Source organism: Carassius auratus, chromosome 9 (genome assembly GCF_003368295.1).
Source record: "Carassius auratus strain Wakin chromosome 9, ASM336829v1, whole genome shotgun sequence".
NCBI lineage: Eukaryota > Metazoa > Chordata > Actinopteri > Cypriniformes > Cyprinidae > Carassius > Carassius auratus.
Window position 1 is genome coordinate 2,822,839 of NC_039251.1, and position 25,735 is coordinate 2,848,573.

General features: G+C 39.5%; 1 protein-coding gene; it reads left to right on the forward strand.

Annotated features, from left to right (window-relative positions):
* The window catches only part of LOC113109173 (NACHT, LRR and PYD domains-containing protein 12-like), a 1,059,377-nt gene that overhangs the window by 422,950 nt on the left and 610,692 nt on the right, over positions 1-25,735 (forward strand).

Sequence of the window (25,735 nt, forward strand, 5' to 3'; positions counted from 1 at the left end):
CTTAATAAAATAGACTGTAGTTCCTTATATGCTGTAATATCTCATTTGTATTCCCTTCCATTAGATGGCAGACACGTAGTACTTTGATTCTAGACCAACATTATGCATTGTTTCTGTTCAAAGTGTCGAGCTCTCATGTTATTGATGCGGGAGCAATTCATTTCATAGCGTGAGTGTAAATCGTGAGATTTATGAGAGAAAATCGCCAGATGGCTAATACAAAGAGGATGTGTTGTAAATGTTGTTCACCGATTCTGACTCTGAAGGGGAATATTTGCCTTTTGGAAATGACGATCAGCCGTCTAATGATCGCGCGTCTCGCGGTACATCTTTGCAGCGCAATGGTGCCACCGTGCAAGGCGAGAGTGTTCACGAAGCACAAACAAGCGATCGTTTCGAGCCTTTGCTCAACGGGGAAGCGGGTAACAGAGGTGAACGTGGTCATAGTGTCCATAGGAGAGCTGTTGCTGATCGCGCACGTTCTAATACTCGGCCGGCAGACAGTACAGGTGCAGTCTGTGTGGAGAAGGTGCGCTGTGTCATGCAATGAATGAGAGGAACCATGCTCTCAAGAACTACCAACTGTGTCACATAGATGCCTGATTGGGCAGATAGATGGTCAACTGATCAAAAAATAGGCTCATGTATTTTACTATGGCACAGTAATATAGTAATAATCTACTACTTTTCTCGTTTTTTTTCCCCTGATCATTTGGAATGAGAATAAAAAGACAAAAAACAAAACCTTGCAAATAAGTTCAAACATCCATTCAATATCTATTATTTCCTGAATATTACTGATGAACTGATCAAAAAGTAAGCTACTGTTCACATGTGTTTTGCTACTATATAGTGTAGTGATATAGTAATAATTTAGTACTTTCTCCTGTTTTATTGTTGGCTTCCTCTGTTCTGATCATTTGGAATGAGGATAAAAAAAGACATACAGTATTGTTCAAAATAATAGCAGTACAATGTGACTAACCAGAATAATCAAGGTTTTTCGTATATTTTTTTATTGCTACCTGGCAAACAAGTTACCAGTAGGTTCAGTAGATTCTCAGAAAACAAATGAGACCCAGCATTCATGATATGCACGCTCTTAAGGCTGTGCAATTGGGCAATTAGTTGAATTAGTTGAAAGGGGTGTGTTCAAAAAAATAGCAGTGTGGCATTCAATCACTGAGGTCATCAATTTTGTGAAGAAACAGGTGTGAATCAGGTGGCCCCTATTTAAGGATGAAGCCAACACTTGTTGAACATGCATTTGAAAGCTGAGGAAAATGGGTCGTTCAAGACATTGTTCAGAAGAACAGCGTACTTTGATTAAAAAGTTGATTAGAGAGGGGAAAACCTATAAAGAGGTGCAAAAAATGATAGGCTGTTCAGCTAAAATGATCTCCAATGCCTTAAAATGGAGAGCAAAACCAGAGAGACGTGGAACAACACGGAAGACAACCATCAAAATGGATAGAAGAATAACCAGAATGGCAAAGGCTCAGCCAATGATCACCTCCAGGATGATCAAAGACAGTCTGGAGTTACCTGTAAGTACTGTGACAGTTAGAAGACGTCTGTGTGAAGCTAATCTATTTTCAAGAATCCCCCGCAAAGTCCCTCTGTTAAAAAAAAGGCATGTGCAGAAGAGGTTACAATTTGCCAAAGAACACATCAACCGGCCTAAAGAGAAATGGAGGAACATTTTGTGGACTGATGAGAGTAAAATTGTTCTTTTTGGGTCCAAGGGCCACAGGCAGTTTGTGAGACGACCCCCAAACTCTGAGTTCAAGCCACAGTACACAGTGAAGACAGTGAAGCATGGAGGTGCAAGCATCATGATATGGGCATGTTTCTCCTACTATGGTGTTGGGACTATTTATCGCATACCAGGGATCATGGATCAGTTTGCATATTTTAAAATACTTGAAGAGGTCATGTTGCCCTATGCTGAAGAGGACATGCCCTTGAAATGGTTGTTTCAACAAGACAATGACCCAAAACACACTAGTAAACGGGCAAAGTCTTGGTTCCAAACCAACAAAATTAATGTTATGGAGTGGCCAGCCCAATCTCCAGACCTTAATCCAATTGAGAACTTGTGGGGTGATATCAAAAATGCTGTTTCTGAAGCAAAACCAAGAAATGTGAATGAATTGTGGAATGTTGTTAAAGAATCATGTAGTGGAATAACAGCTGAGAGGTGCCACAAGTTGGTTGACTCCATGCCACACAGATGTCAAGCAGTTTTAAAAAACTGTGGTCATACAACTAAATATTAGTTTAGTGATTCACAGGATTGCTAAATCCCAGAAAAAAAAAATGTTTGTACAAAATAGTTTTGAGTTTGTACAGTCAAAGGTAGACACTGCTATTTTTTTGAACACACCCCTTTCAACTAATTGCCCAATTGCACAGCCTTAAGAGCGCGCATATCATGAATGCTGGGTCTTGTTTGTTTTCTGACAATCTACTGAACCTACTGGTAACTTGTTTGCCACGTAGCAATAAAAAATATACTAAAAACCTTGATTATTCTGGTTAGTCACATTGTACTGCTATTATTTTGAACAAAACTGTATACACACACACAAAAACATGCAAATATGTTCAAACATCAATTCAATATCTAATATTTCCTGAATATTATGAAATTCGAGATAGCCGCCCATGGTGACATCATAATATGCAAATTAGATTAGTATATTTACACCCCACGTAAACTTTCGATCATGCCAAACATTTTTCTAATTGACATTAGATCTCTATCTTTAAGCCCTTTCAAGTCACAAGCTTTTGAAATCTTGATGCCAAAATACAACATTTTTTTCCAAAAAACCCTGGCGCCTTAAGGGTTAACGTTTCTGTGTTTGTATTGCCCCGTTGAGAACTGTGGACTCTGTTTCTTCTCGCGAGAGTTCGCTCGTGATGCGGGAATCCCTGTGACGTCAATGTGCTCACTTTAGGATTTAGCGATCGATCGCCTGATCCTTATTACCTGCTGTATTTACCTGTGACTTTGAGTTGCTTCCTCGTGGAAATAACCTGACGCCATTGGATTATTTTACTGAGGACTTCGTCACAGGACAGCGCTGTTCTCAACCTGCTCCCGGACTCCAAATACCGAACCGAACACACACACACACACACACACATACAGAGACCCTCCATGAGAACGAGTGTAAGCAAGTTCACGAAAGGTTGGTATCTGGTGATCACCTTTACACAATCACACATTAAAAAGTGGTATAAAAATATTTTTAATTCTGAATATAATTTTGTCAGTGTGTTAATGTCGACCCGAGAAGCCCCATTGGACTTCCAAGGACATTACTCACTCTCCCTCATATATTTATTGTATATATTGTGTATATCTAGTACTTTTTTCTCTTCTGTCTTCTTGTATAATACACGATGGGTTGGCCTTCATTCTTTATTGTGGTGGTTTTTTATAGTTCCTTCATTCCTTCAAACCCCACTATTAAGAGGTAACAGAAAAGTTTATTTGTGTAGTCAGCTTATTTTATGCCGAGCGTTACAAGCAGTGTTGTGCAAATTACTTCCAAACTGTAAAACATTATAGATGACTTGTTACTGTCATTTAAAAGTAATTCCTTCCATTACAATATTACTGTCTCAGAATTGTAGTGCGTTACATGACTCCAGTATTACTTTTGAGTTACTTTCACCAAAATAACTACAGAAATAGAAGTTAACATTCTGAAATGTGAAAATGTACTGCAGAGTATTTTATCTCCAGTAGAGGAGTAGCATAATGACTGTGGGCGATCCAGACTACTAACAATAGAGCTTATAATCGACAAAGTGAAGGATCAAGACAACACAAGACAGGATGACAGCCAGAATCACAAACCATCCAAGTCTGTTACAAGTATGGTAGAGGTAAAGAGATTATCTGGCAATATCTGTTGATTGCTTGGGTCTATTCATATTAGACTCAACAGGACTATATGTAAACTCTAATGCTGTATACAATTGTTTAATGTCAAGATGCGCACACATCCATCTCGTGAATGTACAGTCTTCTGCTATCTTCACTCATTAGCCTCTTGTCCACTGTCCAGTGTGAGCCGAGGCTAACAGCGAGCCGGACGGAGCTAATAGCCTCGGACCTCGAGCACAGAGGACGAGATCATTCTGTGTCATGACCGTATCCTCACACACTCCTGTAAACCCCGTCCTAAACACACCTTCACTGGACTACGTCACACAATACAGAGTTACACCAGCGAGAGAGAGATGAATGAAAAAACATCACTAAACAAATATATCAGAAGCTGACGTTTAGTCTTTATTTCCAAACGTGGACACCACACGCAGCTATTGACTGACCACAAACAGGAAATGGAACTAATTTGCTGCATCTTTGATTCGTTCATGTCTTGCTGTTTTATTCTTTTCTCTTTTCTTTGAACAATTCAATTTTGGGCTAAAAGTGTGTTGTAAAGCGTTACTGAACATGTACGGAGTGAAATGTTACAGAAAATTGATTAGTAATGCCTTACACTACTGTGTTGCAGCTAAAAGTAATATGTTACTGTAGTGTGTAACTCTCAACACTGGTTACAAGTTATTTCAGAATCATTAATAATTGTAATGTTCTGACTAGAAGCAGAAAATCTGATCTCACACCAGTCCTCAGGTCCTTACACTGGCTTCCAGTTACATTTAGGATTGATTTTAAAGTACTTTTACCGTTATTTAAGTCACTATATGACCTAGGACCGAAATATATTGCACATATGTTCACTGAATATAAACCTAACAGAGCACTCAGATCACTAGGATCGAGTCAGTTAGAAATACCAATAATCAATTTTGGGCTAAAAGTGTGTTGTAACGCAAGCGTTAGTTAACAAATACAGAGTAAAATATTACTGAAAATTGATTAGTAATGCCTTACACTACTGCGTTACAGCAAAAAGTAATATGTTACTGTAATGCATTACTCCCAACACTGGTTACAAGTTATTTCAGAATCATTAATAATTGTAATGTTTCCAATCACATGCCTTTATTTGGTTAAAAATCCTGACAGAGTAATAAAGAATTTTCATATTATTTTTGAATGAGGTTTTAAATGATTTATGATCATGTTTTTTTTTTTCTTTGACATTTTAAATCTCAGTCCAATGATTCATCACACATTGATTTGTTCTTTCTCTTTACTAATAGATTCAGAGCTAAACTGATCTGATCTGAGAGAGTGAAGAGTGTGTCATTGTTCTCTACAGGTTGAGAGATTGTGACGTCACAGATGAAGGTTGTTCTGCTCTGACTTCAGCTCTGAGATCAAACCCCTCACACCTGAGAGAACTGAATCTGTCTGTGAATAAAATAAGAGATTCAGGAGTGAAGTGTCTCTTTGCTGGACTGGAGGATCCTCGCTGTAAACTGGAGAAACTGTGGTAAGATTATATATGACACACTGTAAAATATTTGTGAAGTGAAAAACAAATCAGCCAGAAAGCCAGAAAACACAATAGCTGTATCAAGAGACAGAGATACAGAAAGTAAAACATCGTGTGTCTTTGTTTCTTGTTCATGTGTGGACTTCTGTGTTCATGTTAAACATGTTTCTGCATTAGCATCACCTTTACATGGATTCTGTTACACTAAGTGCTAATAGCTCGTCTTGTTAGCAAAGGCTTGACTGTTAGCAGACAAAATTACTAAAGAAAGCAGTCACATAAGTGAGAGAGTAAGAACAGTGGGCTTTTGAGGAGACCGACCCGAGTACAAATCTGCATGTATATGAGCTCAGAGAGGTGTTTATATTAAAGAAAACATAAGAAAATATTCAGAACATGGAAATAAATCATCTAACATGTGTATAATTAAATATATATATGTGTTGTCCTCGTGTTGATCAGATGTTCTGGAGAATCAATCACATGCAGCTCATATTGTTCCCAAACTCAGAAGCGTGAGTCTCTTCCTGCAGCTTCAAGAACAGCTTTACTGATCAGCAGCTTCAGTGTGATTAGGAGCAGGTGTAGGGGCTTTAGGAAGAGACACAAGTAAGGACACTAGAAGACACCATCTGTTTATAATCAACAGAATCAGAGAAAGAAGATGTTATTACCTACTGTTTAGTAAAGCACTGCAGTACATTGAGGTGTGAGTACTATCTGCAAGTATGAATAATATCTCACAGTGAAGGAGATCTCAGGTTCTGATATCCTTGAGTGATGGAGAAACACGCACACACACACACAGAGCACTACACACACACACACACACACAGCTGTGTAATGAATAGTGTGATTTAACATAAGACAGACTATTTGCAGGGATGTGATTTCCGTGTCAGAGTTTTTTTCTCTTGGGGTGTGTGGCGGTAGGTTAGGATCCCCACTGAAACGTGTTTCTCGACCCGGTGACTTTTAATGAATGACGTGAGAATCTGAGATTGGTAATGCTGTCATAAACTCACAACGGTTGTGCTGTAATTATATAATAGACTGTCTCTAGCTGATCACATGCCTGTATTTGGTTAAAAATCCTTACAGTGTAATAAAGATTTTTTTTTTCTTTTTGATTGAGGCTTTAAATTATTTATGATATTTTTATTTCTTTTTTGACATTTTAAATCTCAGTCCAGTAATGCATCACACATTGATTTGTTCTTTCTCTTTACTAATGGATTCACAGCTAAACTGATCTGATCTGAGAGAGTGAAGAGTGTGTCATTGTTCTCTACAGGTTGAGTGATTGTGACGTCACAGATGAAGGTTGTTCTGCTCTGACTTCAGCTCTGAGATCAAACCCCTCACACTTGAGAGAAATGGATCTGTCTGGGAATAAAATAAGAGATTTGGGAGTGAAGCGTCTCTGTGCTGGACTGGAGGATCCTCACTGTAAACTGGAAAAACTGTGGTAAGATTATAAAGATTATATATTGCTGGGTGACAGGGCCTTTAATTGGAGTAAATAATAATAGATATTACTGAATTCATCACAAATATAACAAACTTAATAATGCATTTGTGTCACATAGAAATGCACTTGACAGTAAAGCATTGATTTTGAGCTAGAATGCAGGAAATCTATTGATAAATAAATTCTGTCATCATTTCCTCATCCTCATGTCGTTCCAAACCTGTGTGACTCAGTTTCTTCTGTAGAACACAACACTTGTGTTGTTGATCACTTTACTCCTGATGACCAGTACATCCCTGTCAGTGGGTTACAAGTCAGACTCTCTGACCATTAGACCACGACTGCCCCATATAGATGATTGATAGATTAGAAATATTAGACAGAATGGAAGGTTAAATGAGTTTGAATGGTCTAGAAATAGAACATAGAATGGCAGTTAAATGGAGTCTAAAGACCTTCAGTTTGTTTACATGTGAATTTTGATAGTTGGAGTTTGAATAGTCTTGGCTCATCTGAACATTTCCTCAATGTAAGTCTGTGGGATTCTGATGATTTTTAATCTTCATTTTTAGGTAAACTGTAAGTCATAATTAGAGGAGCAAGTGAGTGTTTCTCCAGACAGATCTGTCCTCAAATCACTATGAAACAATATCTCACATTCAGCTCTGTGTCTGTTCAGTCCTGAAGCACATGACAGTTTCAAACAGCAGCATTGAGCATCAACATGCAGAAATCTCATTCTATCAGCAGCAGTTTGTGGCAATGCTTGTCATTATATCTCCTCTCCTGCTCTGAGACCAGAGTCAATAACAAACTACACACACTTCAACTACAATTAACACTGTGTCATTGTTCTCTACAGGTTGTGGGAGTGTGACGTCACAGATGAAGGTTGTTCTGCTCTGGCTTCAGCTCTGAGATCAAACCCCTCACACCTGAGAGAACTGAACCTGTTATGGAATAATCTAGGACAATCAGGAGTGAAGTTACTCTCTGATCTGAAAGATGATCCACGTTATAAACTGAAGACATTAGACTACTGTGAGTATATTATTATTTAAATATTTTAAAATGGCCAAAGTTTAGTAACAGACATATTTGCAGAATATAAGATAATAATTCAGCTCCACTTTAGTTTCTGTTCTTTAAACTGTTTAATTCTGTGATGATCTATGAATATATGAATATGTTCATCTCCTCCAGTGTCTCTGTGTGTAAATGATAAAGAGAGAGTTGTTGATCATTCACTGTTATTAATCTATGATCAGTTGTTCATCAGATCAGAGTATGTGAGCGGAGTGGAGCGTCAACAATTTCTCCTCCGCGCTCCGATCATTTAATTATCACTCCGCTCCGCTCCACTCCACACTCACTGATATCAGAAACACTGCTCCACCTTCACTCCACGTCTAAATTATTTTAGCTAAATATGTTTAACATGTGATTTCTTGCTAAATATCCAGTTATATTACGGATATAACTGGACGCTCCGACTTTTAAAAGATCTGCTCCTCGCTCCAGTCAAAATCACACGCTCCACTCCTCGCTCCGCTCACATACTCTGATTCATATCTCTGACTGTAATATGAATATACTGTGTGTTTCTGAGCTGGATCTGCTGATGTGATGTGACAGCACTAATGTCTCATACTCATATCTGACTGTCTGTGTGTTTTATTGTAGGACTCTCAGTATTTAGACGTCAGTTCAGTTTCCTCAGGATCAGCTGATGGTGAATTAGAGCCGCTACAGGAATCAGTGATGTGAAGTTAAATGAATGCATGGAAGTGTAATGTGTGGACCAGTGTTGATGAACAGAAGAAATAAGCTTCAAGGAAACTAAACTAATTCATCAAAATACGTTTTTATCCAAAGGATATTAAGAAAATAGTTGATCTGTTTATACAGCACTGAAAACCAAGAAAATCAATGTGATTTTTTCAGTGATGGGCTTATATCCTGAGCTGTCCAGATTTAATATAGATCATCATAACTGTGTATCCTGAAATTCAGAAATAGAAAACTTTATCACTTGTACATTTTCTTATATTTTAATCCAGTCTAACATTTGAGTGTGTAACCTTTGTATGTATGTGTTTATTTTTATTAAAAGAGAAGAGGGACTTCCACTTGATATCATCATGAGAAATGTGTGCCCTGCTGTATCTTGATTAAATTACAATTCAAAACTCTTATTTTGAAATTAGCTTGACATATTGAGTGTCACCAAGAAATATTTTACTTTTTTTTAATTATATATATATATAATTTTATTGCCAAGGTATGAAAACATATGTAAAAGTACCTATTCAAATAAAATGAGAATCAAAGCACAATATCAATATCAAGAAATGAAATACAGAATATAGACTTAATATTCACCAAAATAAATGAAACGCTGGCACAGGTTTATCATCTGAAGAGCTTTAGAGTTCTCTGAGGATGAAATAGCTTGGATATACTTCTGGATTTCTGTTTCAAAAGAAATGAATAATAGAGGTTGATTGATTGATCAGTTTTGGTGATTAATCAGCATTGATAGTCGATCGCTAACTATCGGCTATCGGGTAAAATCCATGCTGATAATCAAGAGCGTAAAGGCCTAAATCTATGATGCACATAGACACCAATCACAGATTGATAAGGTAAGTTTAATGATCAGAGATTCCAAGAAAATATGAAGCAGCGAAACCATTTCAACTCTGATATTAAGAGAATCAGATCAGTATATGAGAATGATTGTTTTTAACACCAGTTACGGGCTACAGCGCCAAAAAACATGAATGAATGCCAAAGGGTCTGTAAACAGATACAGGACAATTTACTGACATGAATCCTGTCACATGTAATCGCTCAATCAGTGCATCAGCCGAACTTCAGAGACGTCACAAACAGCTCGTCAACAAGATGTCATGTTTCTCATCAAATCCATATTCAGGGACCATCAACTTGGTATTCAGCTAGAAAATTACTTCTGGAGAGGAGCATTTTGATAAATAAATACACCATATTACATTCATTGTAATGTTTAATCAATATTGTTGTTGTACTTTAGGATAGTTGGTGAAATAATGGCAGTGAGCATTACTCAGGATGGACCTTTTTCATGGCGTGGATTTACAATTATATTTCTTCCGGGAGATTAATAAAGATGAGCTGACATAACAGATGCAGACCTGCTAGAACTGATTGACAAGGTTTTCTAATTCAACTCAATTCAGATTTGTATATACATCTGTGTAGTGTATGTGTGTGTTACTCCTGGTTTTTATTTCTTTAGATTGAGACTGCAGACACTACAGCCTTGCTTGAGCTTTCTGAAAGAATCGTAGCATGTGGTACACAGGATCCTAACATGTGATGACATGATGACATGATCTCTGACAGATCCTTCAGTGTGTCCTGGAGGGGTGATGTTTCAAAGTCACACCACCTTGCTACTGGGGTTCCTCAGGGCTCAGTATTTGGACCACTTCTCTTCTCCATCTACATGACATCTTTAGGATCTGTCATTCAGAAGCATGGCTTTTCTTATCACTGCTATGCTGATGACACCCAACTCTACTTCTCATTCCAGCCTGATGACCCGACGGTAGCTGCTCGCATTTCAGCCTGTCTGAGTGACATTTCCCGCTGGATGAATGACCATCACCTTCAGCTTAACCTTACAAAGACTGAACTACTGGTGATTCCAGCTAACCCATTGATTCATCACAACTTCTCTATACAGCTGGGCTCGTCAACCATAACTCCTTCGAGGACAGCCAGAAACCTAGGAGTTGTGATGGATCATCAGTTAAGCTTCACTGACCACATTGCTACAACGACCCGGTCCTGCAGGTTTGCCTTATACAACATTAGGAAGATTAGACCCTTCCTGTCAGAGCAAGCAACCCAACTTCTTGTCCAAGCTCTTGTTCTCTCCAGACTGGACTATTGTAATGCTCTCCTGGCGGGCCTTCCTGCATGTACTGTCAAGCCTCTGCAAATGATCCAGAATGCAGCAGCGAGGGTTGTCTTCAATGAGCCAAAAAAAGCTCATGTTACTCCCCTCCTCATCAGGTTACACTGGCTACCAGTAGCTGCTCGCATCAAATTCAAGGTACTGATGCTTGCCTACAAGACAACCACTGGCACGGCACCAACTTACCTAAACTCACTGGTTAAATCCTATGTGCCCTCCAGAAGCTTGCGCTCTGCAAGTGAACAACGCCTTGTGGTGCCATCCCAAAGAAATTCAAAATCACTCTCACGGACCTTTTCCTGGACTGTGCCCAGCTGGTGGAATGACCTCCCAATCTCAATTCGTACAGCGGAGTCTTTACTCACTTTCAAGAAACATCTAAAGACTCATCTTTTTCGCCTGCACTTAACCTACTAACACCAGTACTTTTCCTCTTCTTGTCTTTTTCATTTAATAAAAAAAATATATATATAAAAAAAAAAAATTATATACACCTGGCTATGCGTTCTATACTAGACTAACTGAGACTTGTCATGGCACTTGTATTCTGTTGTTGTTCTATTTTGTTGACCTGACTGCTTCTATTGTTCTCATTTGTAAGTCGCTTTGGATAAAAGTGTCTGCTAAATGATTAAATGTAAATGTAATGATGAAAGGAAGACATTGTCAGGTGTAGTATCTGTGATTCTGTCCATCTGACTCTCCTCCTTTCTCTTCAATCCACACATCAGGGTTAGATGTTTTTGGGACATTTTACTCATTCGTAGACTCTCATCTGCAGCTTTTTACAGGTTTTCCATTGTCATGAGAAATAATGAAATATCTGCTGTCCCTGTCACTGTTTTAAGTGCGGTGTGTTCAGTGAAGCGCAGAGAGAATCACGGATTGTGAACTAATTGCAGGACTTCATTCAAAGCCTTGAAGATGAAGGAACATCGTTACTCTTACTCTTAATACTTAAATCACATCAGTTCAACAACGGACCGAGCATCTGACCAGTCAGAGCAGAGAGGACTTGTGGAAAAGACTGAAGATTTGGATCACTTCACACTTTTGAATATAAACTTGTTGTAGGAAACCTCTAAAACAATTGTAAAACAGTATATTAGGGGCACTTTAAAAATGTGAGGTATTGTCAGTCCAAGTTCAGAGACTGTTAACACAAGTAAGGTTGCAGACATAGATGTGTGTGTTTTCTGCAGAAGAAGGGAGCAGCAGTAAGGAGAGCAGGGTTGAAGATGACAGCGAACAGGTGATAAAACAAACTGCACTAAAGGAGATGCAGAACAAGACAAGATCACTGTTAAATACGTATAAAGGTCAGTATGGTATATTTTTGATTGAAAAGGTTTATCAAGTATAAACAAAGAAAAAAAGAAAATTTGGCTAAACGTTCATTTCCAGCTGAATGTTTGTATAAATGCGAGTACATCAATGTTTGTGTGAAATAATGAAATAAAATGCACACACACACACACACACACACACACACACACACACACACACACATATATATATATATATATATATATATATATATATATATATATCTATGTCTGCAACCTTACTTGTGTTAACAGTCTCTGAACTTGGACTGACAATACCTCACATTTTATATATATATGAGAAAGGCATTTACTAAGTGAATGTTATATATTTATTATAAAGGCTATATACACACACCTGCCTAAATGATCGAATAGAGAGAGAGGTCAGAATCAGAATATATAGAATACAGATTGTGTCAAAGCAACTTTACAGTATTAAATAGGAAAGGTACAGACTGGATCTGGTGGCTACGGTGACCTCAGAATACGAGAGAAACAGACTAATATAATTGAAGAATGTAATATCTATACAATGTTGAGATCCAGTGCAGTGTTGACAGAACCGGGCTAATATGGCCATTATTCCTGGTTCTAGTAAGAACTCTAGCTGCTGCATTTTATTATTCATAAGAAAACAGTGACGTTAATACATAAATTGCTTTATTAACAGTAGACATGCATCCACAGCCATATTAATGATTATTCCCATTGCATTTTGTCATCATGTGCCTAGCAGTGATCACATTTTCATGCTTAATTTGCACACCTGGTAAGCAGTTGTTGTAAACCTCATGGTAGTGTCTGCAGTGTGTACATTCTGGAGAATTCCTGACATGGCTCAGACTGGTTCTCAATTTTGTTTCACCTGTAGATTGAGTTGAGGGGCATACAAACAGCATTATTACAAAGATAAACATTTTTTGAAACGAGTCTGTATCCACCAGACGTCTGAATTTGGAATGAACCAAAGACAGATTTAATAAAGCAGCATCACCCTCCTCCAGGACCACACGAAGAATAATTTCCCAAAAGTAAAGCATCTGGCAACCACTGGGTATTATAAACAAACCAGAAATATGTCATTGCCATGGTTTTGTCTCCAGATGCACATCAGTAATTGAACAGGACTAATAGATCGGTGGGGTGTTGATGCTAATCCAGGTAAGAAGTGTGACAGGAGACAGGACACTGTTCAACTCTTTATCTGAAGTATTTTAGGGTTCACAGCAGATGGCACAACAATGCCCCAATTAGACTGGATTTTGTACAAATTATGGCCACAAAGTGTTAAATGTGGTCTTTCACAAATAAACAGAATAAACAAACATCAGTTTGCATCTGCTAAATGTAAATTACAGACATGTAAAGGAACTAACAACTTGCTACTGTCACGCTATACATTAATCAACATGAAAAGATTAACAATAGCGAGCATACACATTTGAATCACGGTGTATCTTAAATATTACAACCTTATAATTTAAACAAAATAAGTTTCGATTACACAAGCTGAATATTTAAATAAACATAACTGACTTATAACCAGGAATGATTAAATAAACTTACATTCTATCACGCACATTAACACCTGGTGAAATGGCGGAGCAAGTGGCTAGTGAAAGTGAAAGTGAAACCGGAAAAGCGGAACACATCAACTAGCGGCACACATTCATAATAAAAGTCCTTCCACTATAAACATGCATAGGGAATTTAGAACAGTAATGTTCTTTTAAGGCATGCTTATAAAAGCTACTTCAATGTTCTAATTTAACTACGGCCTAATCCTGGCTTAATCTATTTTTTTTTCTGTGAAACCAGGCCTAAAAGTTATAATAATGATGAAAAGTTATTATATTTTGTATAGATTAAAAAAAAGACAACCAAATGTTTTGCATTCACATTATTAGAACTTCAACTGGAACACAGAAACGTTATTCAGATATCAGACAATCTCCTGAAAGACCAAGTCACAAAAAAATATATGGTTAGTGTTGCATGTGTATCTTCTATAATTCCAGTCAAACATCATTCATTTTATATTATTCAATAGACTCTGTTAACACACTAACAAACGTAATATTTGAAGTTAATGGTAGCCCCCTAACATACTAACAGCAACAATTATACATGATGTAACATTGTACATAAACTACGTTTCTAAAACTAATTAGATTACATTGATCAAATTAACCTAAAGTAGGCAATGTTACACTTTAGTTACACTCGATCACTTAAGATAACAATTAAAATCAAACTTACAATGCAAAACAATATTCATTACTCCGATCACCAATTTCTGAATTTACCGCTCGATCAATCGCCATTACTGAAGCATTTGGCTGCTGTTGTAGTTATATGTCATTGGTTGTGTCCACGTTGGTCGATACTGATTGGTTGACACCGAGTGGCAGGTCCCGCCCACTTTCCATTGGCAGCCACTTCGAGCAGAGGTTCAGATAAAAAATCGGCAGCTGGCAGCAGGAAGTGGCTGCCATTGACAGCCGGAAGGCAGTAACTGTCAGCCGGATGGTAGGCGGGACCTGCCATTCGGTTTGGAGCCAATCAGTATCGACCAACGTGGGCGCAACCAATCAGATATAACTGCACCCAAACGCTTCAGTAATGGTTCAGAAATTGGTCATCGGAGTAATTAATGTTTTTTTGCGTTGTAAGTTTGATTTTAATTGTTATCTTGGTGAACGACTTGGTAGACTTGGTGTCTACTTTGGTTTAATTGTTCAATGAAATCTAATTAGTGGTAGCAACGTTGTTTGTGTACCTTGTTAGGGGCCTACCATTAACTTCAAATTACGTTTGACGTACCATTAAATATTAACGTTTGTTAGCGTGTTAACAGTCTATTGAATAATATAAAAGAATGTTGTTTGACTGGAATGATAGAAGATACATTTGCAACACTAACCATATATTTTTGCATGCTTAGTCTTTCAGGAGATTGTGTGATATACATTAAGAGTTCTTAAAATAAGTTTTTTTTTTTTGCACTATTGATGTGTGTTTTCTCTAATACTATGCATGTGCAGAACTGTTATGTGTACCAGTTGAAGTTGTAAGCATGTGAATGCAAAACAATTATTATTTTTTTTATTATTATCTATACAAACTATAATGGACCGGTTCATAATTCCTTATAACTTTTAGGTCTAGTTTCACAGACAGGGCTTGGATTAAGCCAGGATTAGGCTGTAGTTAAATTTAGAACATTGAAGTAGCTTTTGTAAACATGCATTTAGAAAGAAAAAAAACACATTACTGATGTGCATCTTGAGACAAAACCATGGCACTGACACCTTTTCTTTTATTTTTTTGTAATACCCAATAGTTGCCAGATGCTGTGTTGTTGAAAATTCTTCTTTACGTGATCCTGGAGGAGGGGTGATGCTACATTACTAAGTCCGTCTTTGGTTTGTTCCAAATTCAGAAGTCTGCTGTACTGTATACAGACTCCTTTCGAAAGAGGGCACAATCCAGCTGGCTTGACTGAGTATCTTCTTTTACATATTTGATTAGAGGTTTAAAAAGGTGCCATAACATTACATTTCTCAGTTGCCATGTCTGAATGTTTATCTTTGTAATAATGCTGTTTTCATGCTCCTCATCTCAATAAACAGGTGGAACAAAATGGAGAACAAGTCTAAGCCATGTCAGGAATTCTTCAAAATGTACACCCTGCAGACACTGCAACGAGTTTACAACAACTGCTTACCAGGTGTGCAAATTATGCATGAAAATGTAATCACTGCTCTGTACATGATGACAAGAAGCAATGGGAATAATCATTAATATGGCTGTGCATGCATGTCTACTGTTAATAAAGCAATTTAGGTATTAAAGTCACCATTTTCTTATGAATAGTAAAATGCAGCAGCTAGAGTTCTTCCTAGAATCAGGAAGTATGACCGGATTAGCCCAGTTCTGTAAACCCTGTACTGGCTCCCTATCAAACATCGTATAGATATTAACGTCTTCAATTTATATTAATCTGTTTCTTTCTTATTCGAAGGTCACTGCAGTCATGCGGATCGAGTACGTATCCAGACCAGATGGTGGATCGCACCTAGAAAGGACCTCTACATCCCTGAAAGACAGCGGAGACCAGGACAACTAGAGCCCCAGATACAGATCCCCTGTAAAGACCTTGTTTTTTCTCCATTTTGTCACCGGTGGAGTTTTGGTTCCTTGTCTCCTCTGGCTTGCTTCGTTGTGGTCACTTCATTTACAGTGATATCATTGACATGATTGCAAATGATTCCACAGATACTATTTAAACTGAACCGAGCTCAAGGATGACATCACTGAACTGAATGATAAACTGACTACAAACTGAGTTTACTAATGTCCTTCTGCATTATTGACTGACACACTATTTTCCTATTTAATACTGTAAAGTTGCTTTGCTTTGATCTGTATTATTAAAAGCACTATATAAATAAAAGATGCTTGTGTGGTATCCTGAATAATTGTCATAATTATAATTATTTTCAGTTTATTCTTGTGTATATTTCATGTGGCAATATCCATTTTCCTTGATTTGATTTATATTTTATTTATATAATTTCTATCATATTATAAATGCTGTGTTAATCAAAATACATGTTGCAACTATTTCGGGATTTTTCATAAGAGTTATCGTTCCGATTTAATATGCATATTATCAGCTGGAGATGGATGTGTGTGATTGGTTGAATGAAAAGGTGCGCGCCACTGCGTGCGGGAGTTCTCGCGATATGCTTCATTCATGATAAAGCATCGGTGAAGAAACATCGCTTGAACGCTCATTCATTTAATATCATCCTTTACAGGTATAAAATGTACACAGGACACACCATCACTGCTTTAATCGTTTTGTAAGAAAGGCTGTTCTCTATACTGTTTGTTTTTCGAGATGCATTGATATGTTCATAAACTCGGTCTAATGTTAACAATCAAATCCGAGCACATGGTTAGCATAAATGTGCCGTGATTAGATCGCACGCTGGTTATTAGGACACGGATGTAAAATACATGTACTGTTATATGCATTTCATGTTATACTTTATTCATTATATATGTTGTTATTCCTTATGTTATGAGTTTATTTCATGCTTTTTCACTGATATGTATGTATGACGCCCAGAGAAGACTATGTAGTCGAGTGGACCTATTTACATACCTGGCCTTGTGTCATAAATTGTGATTTGTGGTTACAGTAACAGCATCTAAGTCAATACTGTGTTGATACTATGCATTTGTGAATATACTGTTGAAAAGTGTGAGACTATGCACATGTGCAATTCACATCATTTGTATTGATTCATGATAAAGCATCGGTGAAGAAACATCGCTTGAACGCTCATTCATTTAATATCATCCTTTACAGGAGTATTACAATCTTGGAGGCACCGCTGGGATTGATGTTCGATGGAGTGACTCCCTGACCGGTAGAGCCCATTTAGCAACATCATCCCCTTTTTAGTGACCCAGATGAACTGCAGTGTGAGGCATTCAGGACGAGTGGTGAAAAGAAAAAAAGTCTATTGAGCAGTGCATGCGCTGGGGGTTCAGTTTGTGACCAGTGGCATCCAGGTCAAGTCAGTAAGGTAAACACTACTCTGAACAGCCTGTCTACACAGTAACAAAAATGGAGGAGCTTAAACATCTTCAGGATGAAATTGGGGAGAAATTATGCACACTATCACTTGAAAAGCTGGCAAAACTCAGTGTCTTCCTTCACCTGACACGAGAGGATGAGACAAATGTAACTCGTTTGTATCTGTTGCGACTCCTTAGTAACTATCTACTGAGAGCTGAGCTAGAAGAGCTAGAAGATGGCGGCATGGCTGAACTTTTAACAATTAATGATAAACTGAGCCAGCTAATGGGAATAACAATTAATGCTTCAGAACAGGCTACAGAGAGAGTGGAGAATAAACCTGGAGATGTTAACACAGTCCAGAGGGCAATGCAAGGAAGTGGAGAAAGTGCAACTGAATTGTTTTCTGCAATGCACATTAGTCCTACAGCACCACAAAATGCAGTAAACAGACATACATATGAAGACCATGGCCAAGTTTATTCTCAACCCACATTTCAGAGACAAGTTACCTCAACATGGCAGAAAGATTTCAAGATTTCTGGTCTCATAGGAGATCTAGGGCAGAAAGACCGGCTCTCATTTTCTAGTCTGGCACGGCAGATAGAAGGTGGACTCAACAAGGGCTATGTAGAACAGGAAATAGTAGATTCTGTCATCAGAGCTATCACACCAGGGCTTCAGCTGCGGAGCTATCTAGAAGGAAAGGCAGGATTAACACTCCCAACACTGAGACGGATACTCCGTTCTCATTTTCAGGAAAAAAATGCTACTGAACTATATAAGCAGCTCACCACAGAAGCTCAGCGCTCTAGAGAAACGCCACAAAGCTTCCTAATAAGAGCTCTTGATCTGAGACAGAAAATTTTGTTTGCTTCTCAGGAGGATGACTCAGGGTTAAAATATGATCCTGCCCTAGTTCAGAATATGTTTTTGCACACAGTCTTGACTGGATTGCAAAATGACCGCATCCAAAGTGAACTTCAACCATACCTATCAGACCCCACCATTCCAGATGAAGTGTTGCTGGAGAAACTCAATGTGGCTTGTTCCAATGAGTCTGAAAGGCAAAGCAGACGAAAATATGAGAAAAATGTTACCGTTCATGCTGTGCAGCCAAACGAGCCTGCCCCTGAACAAAAATCTCAGTCCAAACAGTCTAAGTTTGATTTAATGTCACAACTGAAAAGCCTGAGTGATGATATCATGCAGATTAAAGAGACAATCCAACAGCCCTTAACTGTTCCTCAGCAGTGTTTTGCAGTCTACAACAAAGAACCAGCAGCAGCAGTGTCCTCACAGCATCAGATCTCATCTCAGGGTTCCCAACAGACATCAGGATGGACCCAAATTCAAGAGCATCAGACCTGGAAGCCAGATACGGCTATATATCAACGACAGGCAGGTCCATACATGTCTCCACACCAGTTCTCACAAAGCCCACAACAGGTGAGGGAACAGAAAATACCTCTTCCACCTGCAAACCCAGTTCAGTTGTCTGCTGCTTCACAAGAACATTCTCTCCAGCCTCATCAGCATTATTCAGTGCCAGAAACTCACCATGGGCAGCCGTTTGTTTATCCTTCTCCTCAGCAGCATCCCATGTCCTTCAATTATGCAACTCAGCCATCAAGTTTTGCAGCACCACAGCATTATTCCCAGCAGTATATGGTGCCACCACAACAGTACCCTCGTCAGTTCCGCCAGCCCCGTTCCTCACTAGCCAGACAATGTTTCCATTGCCAGCAGCGGAAAGCAGAAGAACCTTGCACCCATTGTTACCACTGTGGCAGCAGCGAACACTTCTCAGCTGGCTGTAGGAGTAAAGGTGCCAGGCCTCAGATAGGAGCTCCGTTAAACAAGAGCGGGTTGCCCCCGAGGGACAGGGTGTGACCCGAGCAGTAGGGAAGTCCCCAAAATACGAGAAATGTAGCATGGGCCATGAGAGACAGCTTGAGTTTCAGTCGCTTGATAATATTTTAGCTGCCCCTTGTCAAGTTAACCAGCATTCTGCCATCACGTCCTTAGTAGGCAAACAATGCCTTGTGACCTGTTATCTACAGAAGAAAAAGACAGAAGCATTATGGGACACAGGCTCTCAAGTATGCATTATAGATGAGCAGTGGAAAGCCAAATACGCACCTACAGTGACATTGAGAAACATTTCTGAGGCAACTGAAGCACCAGACAGTCTGCGGTTGGTGGCAACCAATGGAACAAATATGCCATACAGCGGATGGGTGGAATTGAATTTCAAGCTGGCATCCCCTGTAACCGATGAGAAAGAGTTAAAAATTCCTGTGCTTGTCTTGAAGGACCATGAATTATCCAGACCCATCATTGGGTATAATGTGATAGAACAAATAATGAGACAGAATGAAACAAATGGATCTCATGATGTGACTAATGTGTGTTTGTACAGGACTGTTAGAAATGCTTTCCCCAGCATAAAGAAGAAAAGTGTACATACCCTCATCAGTTTGGTGACTACAGATGTTTCCAGCGAGTACATAGTAAGAACCATGAAAGAGCCTGTAAACATACTGAAGCACACCGTTATGCAGATTCAGTGTCTGGTAAAAGTGCCTTACGTGAAACAAGAAAGTGTACTGCTGTTTGAACCACCTGTTAACCCACTGTACCCTGATGGCCTTGAACTTTTTGATACCCTCCACATTCTGAAAAGGGGAGCCCGCCCAGTGATTACTGTCATTGTGCAGAATGGAACAGACCATGATATCATGCTCAGTGGTAAAACCGAGATGGGAACTTTGCAGCCAGTCAAGTCCGTCTTACCAATAGCAAGTCCACAGTCTGCAGCCACAACCTCTGTCACTCAGGTTCTACCGGAAACAATGGAAGGAGACGGTAACGGAGATTCATGGGACCCTCCAGTAGATTTGAGCCATTTAACTCTGCCTCAACAACAACAAGTGAAGCAGATGTTGCGAGAAGAATGTCATGCCTTCTCGCAGTCAGATGATGTTATTGGCTGTGTTCCAGGGTTGCAACTGAGTATTTCATTAAATGATAACACCCCTGTTGCCCGCACGTATACATCAGTCCCTAAACCATTATACCAGGAAATGAAGGACTACTTACACGACCTGATTGCTCAAGGATGGGTGGCTAAGTCTCATTCCCCTTATTCTTCCCCAATTGTCTGCGTCCGTAAAAAGGATGGCAGCCTCAGGCTGTGTATTGACTATAGGGACCTGAACAGCAAAACAATCCCTGATCGCCAGCCAATACCCAGGGTGCAGGATATCCTAGATGGCCTTGGGGGCAATGCGTGGTTCTCTCTGCTTGACCAGGGAAAGGCGTACCATCAAGGCTTCATGTCCCCAGAGAGTAGGTACCTTACTGCATTCACAACACCGTGGGGTCTCTATGAATGGATCCGTATCCCTTTCGGCCTCATGAATGCACCTGCAGCATTCCAACGGTTTATGGAGGAAAGTCTGGAAGGTTTGAGAGACAAAATATGCATACCATATTTAGATGACATCCTGGTCTTTACTGAGACTTTTGACGGACAGGTGGAAGCAGTAAGGAGAGTGCTGCAAAGGCTGCAGTCCCATGGAGTGAAGTTAAAACCCAGAAAATGTGAGCTCTTTAAGAAGGAGGTGCGTTATCTGGGCAGAATTGTCTCAGCTGAGGGCAGTCGTATTGATCCAGCAGACACAGTTGCTGTAACGGCACTAAAGGAACGGAAACCAAGCACTGTGGGAGAGCTGCGCAAGATTCTGGGCCTGCTCAGCTACTATCGTCAATACATTAAAGACTTCTCCCGGATCGCCAGTCCCCTCTACGACCTGCTAAAATGTAAGGCTGATGGTAATGAGCCACAGAGAAAAGGAAGACACAAAGAAAAAAATAACAAACGGAATCATGTGGTGTCATCAAGTAAACCAATTGAGTGGACAGAACACCATCAAGAGATCCTTGAAAAGTTGATTAACTGCTTGATCGAGCCTCCAGTCTTAGGATTTCCAGACTACTCCCAGCCGTTCATCCTCCATACAGACGCATCCAATCAAGGGTTAGGTGCCGTTCTATACCAGAACCAGCATGGCAAGCTGAGAGTTATTGCCTATGGCTCCCGGACCTTGACAGCGGCAGAGAAAAATTATCATCTGCACAGTGGGAAGCTGGAGTTCTTAGCTCTAAAATGGGCTATCACTGAGAAATTCAGAGACTACCTGTATTATGCACCAACCTTTACAGTGTTTAGTGACAATAACCCATTGACCTATGTGCTGACCTCTGCAAAGTTGAATGCCACCGGGTGTAGATGGGTGTCGGAGCTCGCAGACTTCCACTTTACCATCCGCTACCGTCCAGGTAAAGAAAATATAGATGCGGACTCACTCTCCAGGATGCCAACGGATCTGGAAACGACAATGAGAGAATGCACGGAAGAGTTCTCCTCTGAATGTGTGGGAGTTGTGATTCAAGCGGTGGAGCTCCAGAATAATCCAGATGTCTCCCTTGCTGTAGCCTGTCAGAATGTATTAATATGTGGGGAGGAAAATGAGGGACTCCTCAAACCCCTGTCAAAAGAAGAAATTAGACAAGCACAAAAGGATGACAAGGACATTAGAGGAATCATTGAACACTTGCAAACTGGATCTAGGCCTCCTCAGCAGTGGCGTTCGGTCAACTCGTCATCCAAAGTTCTTCTGAGAGAATGGGATAAGCTGAAGCTGGATGAACATGGCATTCTCTTCCGCCACACATCTCAAAGGACACAGCTGGTATTACCAACTCAATTAAGAAAAACTGTTCTAAGGGAAATGCATGATGAGATGGGTCATCAGGGCCTCGACCGCACCACAAGCCTCATTAGGGATCGGTTCTTCTGGCCCTACATGCAGAAAGACATTGAGAACTATGTCCTGAGAACCTGCTTCTGCATCAAACAAAAAAAACCATGCCGTGAGACTAGAGCACCCCTTAAAAGTATCAAAACAACCCACCCTTTTGAATTGGTGTCAATTGACTTTCTACATTTGGACAAATGCAAGGGGGGCTATGAGTATATCTTAGTAATTGTCGACCACTTCACCCGATTTGCTCAGGCTTATGCCACAACCTCAAAGTCAGCAAAAACAGTGGCTGAACGATTATTCAATGATTTTGCCCTCAAGTTTGGGTTTCCGTCCAGGATTCACCATGACCAAGGGGGAGAATTCGAAAATCAGCTACTCTCCCAACTCAGGAAGTACAGTGGCGTCGCTGGCTCAAGGACCACCCCCTACCACCCACAGGGAAATGGGCAGGTGGAAAGATTTAACAGGACGTTACTGCAGATGCTGAAAACCCTGACTGAAAAACAAAAATCGAATTGGAAGGATGCGCTCAACAAATTAATCTTTGCCTATAACTGTACTAGATGTGATGTGACTGGCTTCTCACCATTCCATCTGCTGTTCGGTCGTACACCAAGGCTGCCCATCGATGCTCTTTTTGGTCTCAACTCAGACAACAACTCTCAAAGTTATAATGAGTACATGGAGCAATGGACGAAAGGGATGCAGGAAGCTTGTGAGATAGCAAGAGAACAGGCAAACAAGTATGCTGACAGAAACAAAAGAAATTACGATCGAAAAGTGAGGTGTACTGATCTGTTCCCAGGAAGCAGGGTCCTTGTGAAAAACTTGAGTCCAAGAGGTGGAACCGGGAAACTGAGGAATTACTGGGAAGATGAAGTTCACATTGTCACACGCCAGGTTGCGAGTGATGCACCAATTTACGAAGTAAAACCTGAACAGGGTAAGGGTATATCAAGAGTTTTGCATCGCAATCTTCTTCTTCCATGTGACCATCTACCTCTTAAAATCACACCAACTCGAGGTGCCAAACCAAAGGAACCGAAGAGCAGCAGAACTCAGCCCCCAAAGGAAAGAGAAATTGAACCAGAGTGTGATAATGAAAGCGAAGAGGATGAGTACTTCTTCCTAGTGGAGCCTTATCAGATAAGACCACGAGAAAGCGGTGATTCCCCAGAAAAACTGGATAAGCTACCACCACAGCCAGTATCTTCTGAACCTCGATCTAGCTCTCCAGTATGGGAACCAAGGCCACAGTCACCCCAAGCCGAACTAGAGATAGGACTTCCAGAACCTGCATCTGCACCTGAAAAAAGACAAGAACTTGATGAAAACGAATCAACTGTTGACACAATGCAACGAGGCTTACCTGTTAATGAAACAACTGAAGTGCCTGTGTCCAAGGACAGGACCTCAGAGGAGGAAAATGGGTACCAGTTCACCAGGAGAAAGCGACAGCCACCAAAAAAGTTTACATATGACAATCTTGGGACCCCATCGTGCTACAATGTGCAGATAGTAGGCAATAACCACTACCCACACTTTGCATCTAGGGCAATGACAGCTGTGGCACCCTGGTTAGCAACACCACTTTGTTACCCCCAGCCCTCATACAGTATGTGCTATTAACTGAATTGCTACCACATGAACTTATCTCCCATAACAAGTTACTGTATGGACTGTGTTGAAGGTATGAAATGCCACTGTATAGCACATTAACCAGAGACTGTGTATTGCGCATAGTAAGAAACTATGGCAAAACAAAAACCATGGACTGTTATCAGATATTAAGAAAGTGGACTGTTGTGCAGTTTTGAAATTGTGGACACTTTGAGACTATCTTTTTGACAATTTTTGAATCTTTTTCCCTTTGCGAGGAACTTTTTGCCATTTTTGCTGGAGCAGATGAATGGACTGTTTTTTTTCTTTAAAGAGACTTGTTGGTAGTTAAAAAAAAACAAAAACAAATTTGCACTACCTTATATGACTATTTACAAACATGTGCCTCTAGTCTATTGACTATTAAGAACTCTTGTCTTGAAAATGGGCAATATCACCATTGTAAATGTTTGCTTGTTAAAAAAAAAAAAAAAAAAAAAAAAAAAAGCTGTGAAAAAAATGCACAAGGAAATTGTTGATAACAGTAGGCTACTGTTATATCTGATATCAGAGATAACTGCTGGTTAAAGCTAAAAGTTTAAATACTGTGAATTGAGCATTACTGTGACTAATTAAGCAATTTGATGTCGGGACGACATCTTTTCTTTGAGGGGGAGAGTGTGGTATCCTGAATAATTGTCATAATTATAATTATTTTCAGTTTATTCTTGTGTATATTTCATGTGGCAATATCCATTTTCCTTGATTTGATTTATATTTTATTTATATAATTTCTATCATATTATAAATGCTGTGTTAATCAAAATACATGTTGCAACTATTTCGGGATTTTTCATAAGAGTTATCGTTCCGATTTAATATGCATATTATCAGCTGGAGATGGATGTGTGTGATTGGTTGAATGAAAAGGTGCGCGCCACTGCGTGCGGGAGTTCTCGCGATATGCTTCATTCATGATAAAGCATCGGTGAAGAAACATCGCTTGAACGCTCATTCATTTAATATCATCCTTTACAGGTATAAAATGTACACAGGACACACCATCACTGCTTTAATCGTTTTGTAAGAAAGGCTGTTCTCTATACTGTTTGTTTTTCGAGATGCATTGATATGTTCATAAACTCGGTCTAATGTTAACCATCAAATCCGAGCACATGGTTAGCATAAATGTGCCGTGATTAGATCGCACGCTGGTTATTAGGACACGGATGTAAAATACATGTACTGTTATATGCATTTCATGTTATACTTTATTCATTATATATGTTGTTATTCCTTATGTTATGAGTTTATTTCATGCTTTTTCACTGATATGTATGTATGACGCCCAGAGAAGACTATGTAGTCGAGTGGACCTATTTACATACCTGGCCTTGTGTCATAAATTGTGATTTGTGGTTACAGTAACAGCATCTAAGTCAATACTGTGTTGATACTATGCATTTGTGAATATACTGTTGAAAAGTGTGAGACTATGCACATGTGCAATTCACATCAT